The sequence below is a fragment of the Lissotriton helveticus genome, chromosome 8 (assembly GCF_964261635.1).
Source record: "Lissotriton helveticus chromosome 8, aLisHel1.1, whole genome shotgun sequence".
Lineage (NCBI taxonomy): Eukaryota > Metazoa > Chordata > Amphibia > Caudata > Salamandridae > Lissotriton > Lissotriton helveticus.
The window spans coordinates 1,539,460,817-1,539,465,468 of NC_136069.1; positions in this window are offsets into that span (position 1 = coordinate 1,539,460,817).

Below are 4,652 nucleotides of genomic sequence, written 5' to 3' on the forward strand. Positions count from 1 at the left end.
TGGCAGAGTGCCCGGGACTGGCTCCATGCGCCCGGGCCTTCGTCCCCCCGGGCGTCCGGGGCTCCATCCAGGCTGACGGCATGGCAGAGTGCCCGGGTCGGGCTCCATGGTTTCCACGGTGGTCCTCCCCTGGGTGTCGGGGCGCTCCAGGCCGACGGCATGGCAGAGTGCCCGGGACGGGCTCCATGCGTCCCGGGCCTTCGTCCCCCGGGCGCCCGGGGCTCCATCCGGGCTGACGGCATGGCAGAGGGCCCGGGACGGGCTCCATGCTTCCCGGGCATTCGTCCCCCGGGCGTCCGGGGCTCCATCCGGGCTGATGGCATGTCAGAGTGCCCAGGACGGGCTCCACGGGTCCCGGGCGTCCGGGCCTCCCTTTCCCCGGGCCAACGGCTTGTCAGAGTGCCCAGGACGGGCTCCACGGGCCCCGGGCGTCCGGGGTTCCCTTCCCCGGGCCAGCGGCATGTCAGAGTGCCCAGGACGGGCTCCACGGAAGTCCCGATGAGGTGCCATTCGGCTCCCAGATCCCAGCTAGGGCTCCATGAGGTCGGGTTCTTTTACGTCTTGGGTCCCCTCTGTCACCTCGCGTGCACGGATGGCAAGAAAGGGGGGTAATTTCCCTCCGGATTAGTAGGGGCAGGGTACGCCCGGACACCTCTCCAGGGCTGGTGGTTCTCTGCCCGGGGGACCAAATGAGATATGCCTGCGCAACACCTCCCCCGGGCATCTGGGGGCTCCATTCTCCGGGCCAACGGCATGGCTCAATGCCCAGGACGGGCTCCACGTGTCCCGGACAGACCTCCCCTGGGCGTCCGGGGCACCCATCTCCAGGAGGCCAACGGGATGGCAAAGTACCCGGGAAGGGCTCTACGGGTCCCGGGCAGCCTTCCCCCGGGCGTCCAGGGCTCCCACCTCCAGGCCGACGGCATGTCACACTGCCCAGGATGGGCTCCATGGGTCCCGGGCAGCCCGCCCCCGGGCATCTGGGGCACCCATCTTCAGGAGGCCAACGGCGTTGCAAAGTACCCGGGAAGGGCTCCACGGGTACCGGGCAGTCCTCTCCCGGGTGTCCGGGGGCTCCCTTCTCCAGGCCAACGGCATGGTTCAATGCCCAGGACGGGACGTCAAGTGGCCAGGACGGGCTCCATGCGTCCCGGGCATTCGTCCCGGGATGGGGACGGGGTGGGGAAGAGTCCAGGCGGCTTCACCTCCATGCCCGGCCATCTGATCGCCCAGATTCCCTCGGCCATTTGGTCGCCCGGATCCCCCTCGGGCATCTGGTCGCCCGCATTGCTTTCCTATGGGTGGGGGGGGACCAGATGGCCGAACTTCCCTGGAAGTCTTAATGAGGTGCCATTCGCCTCCCGGATCCCAGCGAGGGCTCCATGAGGTCGGGTTCTTTCTCGCGTGCACAGATTGCAAGAAAGGGGGGTAATTTGCCTCCGGATTACTATGGGGCAGGGTATGCCCGGACACCCCTCCAGGGTTGGTGGTTCTCTGCCATGGGGACCAGATGGGCTATGCCTGGGCAACACCTCCCTAGGCCACCCGGGGCTTCCTTCCTCCAGGCCAACTGCATGTCAAATTGCCCAGGACGGGCTCCATGGCTCTTGGGCAGTCGTCCCCCGGGCGTCCGGTGCTCCATCCAGGCCGACGGCATGGCAGAGTGCCCGGGACAGGCTCCATGCGCCCGGGCCTTCGTCCCCCCGGGCGTCCGGGGCTCCATCCAGGCTGACGGCATGGCAGAGTGCCCGGGTCGGGCTCCATGGTTTCCACGGTGGTCCTCCCCTGGGTGTCGGGGCGCTCCAGGCCGACGGCATGGCAGAGTGCCCGGGACGGGCTCCATGCGTCCCGGGCCTTCGTCCCCCGGGCGCCCGGGGCTCCATCCGGGCTGACGGAATGGCAGAGGGCCCGGGACGGGCTCCATGCTTCCCGGGCATTCGTCCCCCGGGCGTCCGGGGCTCCATCCGGGCTGATGGCATGTCAGAGTGCCCAGGACGGGCTCCACGGGTCCCGGGCGTCCGGGCCTCCCTTTCCCCGGGCCAACGGCTTGTCAGAGTGCCCAGGACGGGCTCCACGGGCCCCGGGCGTCCGGGGTTCCCTTCCCCGGGCCAGCGGCATGTCAGAGTGCCCAGGACGGGCTCCACGGGCCCCGGTCATCCGGGGCACCCTTCCCCGAGCCAGCGGCATGTCAGAGTGCCCAGGACCAGTTCCACGGGTCCCGGGCAGTCCTCCCCCGGGTGTCCGGGGCTCCCTTCCCTGGGCCAAAGCATTTCAGAGTGCCCAGGACGGGCTCCACGGGTCCCGGGCGTCCAGGGCTCCCTTCCCCGGGCCAACGGCTTGTCAGAGTGCCCAGGACGGGCTCCACGGGCCCCGGGCGTCCAGGGCACCCTTCCCCAGGCCAGAGGCATGTCAGAGTGCCCAGGACGAGTTCCACGGGTCCCGGGCAGTCCTCCCCCGGGTGTCCGGGGCTCCCTTCCCCGGGCCAAAATCATTTCAGAGTGCCCAGGACGGGCTCCACGGGTCCCGGACGTCCGGGGCTCCCTTCCCCGGGCCAACGGCATACAGGAGTGCCCAGGACGGGCTCCACAGGTCCCGGTCGTCTGGGGCTCCCTTCCCCGGGCCAACAGCTTGTCAGAGTGCCCAGGACGGGCTCCACGGGTCCGGGCAGTCCTCCCCCGGGCCAACAGCAGGTCAGAGTGCCCAGGACGGGCTCCACGGGTCCCTGGCAGCCCGCCCCCCGGGCGTTCGGGGCCCCCATCTCCAGGAGGCCAACGGCGTTGCAAAGTACCCGGGAAGGGCTCCACGGGTACCGGGCAGTCCTCCCCCGGGCGTCCGGGGGCTCCCTTCTCCAGGCCAACGGCATGGTTCAATGCCCAGGACGGGCTCCATGTGTCCCGGACAGACCTCCCCCGGGCGTCCGGGGCACCCATCTCCAGGCCAACGGCATGGCTCAATGCCCAGGACGGGCTCCATGGGTCCGGGGAGGCGTCCCATGCGCCTCCGGGCTTGGGAGCCCCGGCTGGGTCCAGGGGCCCGGCCGGGCCCCGGGTCGGGTGCTCCGGCCCTGGTCCCTGTCTCCCAGCCTACCGCACTGCCAAGGGCCTAGGAAGGGGTTCCGTTGTGCCCGGGGAGCCTCCCCTTGCTTGTCTGGGTTCAGGAGCTCTGTCCAGGGCCCCTAGGGGCCCGGGGGAGGGCGACCTCCCCACCCCGGGCTCTGTCCTTGGTACTGCTGCGTGGCAGGGTGCCCGGGACGGGGTCCGGAGGGACCGGGGAGGCGTCCCATGCACCTCCGGGCTTGGGAGCCCCGGCTGCGTCCAGGGGCCCGGCCGGGCCCCGGGTCGGGTGCTCCGGCCCTGGGCCCTGTCTCCCAGCCTGCCGCACTGCCAAGGGCCCGGGAAGGGGTTCCGATGTGCCCGGGGAGCCTCCCCTTGCTTGGCTGGGTTCAGGAGCAGTGGCTAGGGCCCCTGAGGGCCCGGGGAGGGCGGCCTCCCCACCCCGGGCTCTGTCCTTGGTCCTGCTGCGTGGCAGGGTGCCCGGGACGGGGTCCGGAGGGACCGGGGAGGCGTCCCATGCGCCTCCGGGCTTGGGAGCCCCGGCTGGGTCCAGGGGCCCGGGCGGGCCCCGGGTCGGGTGCTCCGGCCCTGGGCCCTGTCTCCCAGCCTGCCGCACTGCCAAGGGCCCGGAAAGGGGTTCCGATGTGCCCGGGGAGCTTCCCCTTGCTTGTCTGTGTTCAGGAGCTCCATCCGGGGCCCCTGAGGGCCCGGGGATGGCGGCCTCCCCACCCCGGGCTCCGTCCTGGGTCCTGGCGCGTGGCAGGGTGCCCGGGACGGGGTCCGGCGTGCCAGGGGAGGCTCGCCCTGCGCCTCCGGGCCTGGGAGCCCCGGCTGGGTCCAGGGGCCCGGCCGGGGCCCCAGGTGGGGCGCTCCGTCCCTGGGCCCTGTCCCCCGGCCTGCCGCACTGCCAAAGTCCCGGGACGGGGTTCCGTGGTGCCCGGGGAGCCTCCCCGTGCTTGGCTGGGTTCAGGAGCCCCACCCGGGGCCCCTGAGGGCCCCGGGGAGGGTGGCCTCCCCACCCCGGGCTCCGTCCTGGGTCCTGCCGCGGGGCAGGGTGCCTGGGACGGGGTCCGGCGGGCCCGGGGAGGCTTCCCCTTTGCCTCCGGGCCTGGGAGCCCCGGCTGGGTCCAGGGGCCCGGTCGGGGCCCCGGGTCGGGCGCTCCGGCCCTGGGCCCGGTCCCCCGGGCTGCCGCTCCACCCAGGGCCCAGGACAGGGGTCCGTCGGTCCCTTGCAGGCCTCCCCTGCTTGTCAAGGTGTAAGCGGGCCCCGGGTCGGAGGGCCCGCCGGCCCCTGGCAGCCTCCATGGCTGTGGCCCGGCTGGGGCCCCGGGCCTCCGGCCCGCCATGCCCCGGGCGCCCGCTCCCTCCTTCGTGGGGGCACGGGGCGACCGGATGGCGTCCCTTTTGTGCCCGGCCATCTGGTCGCCCGGATCCCCTCGGCCATCTGGTCGCCCGTATCCCCTCGGCCATCTGGTCGCCCCTATCCCCTCGACCATCTGGTCTCCCGGATCGCCTCGGCCATCTGGTCGCCCGCAATGCTTTCCAATGGGGGCGACCAGATGGCCGAACTTCCCTGGAAGTCCCGATGAGGTGCCATTT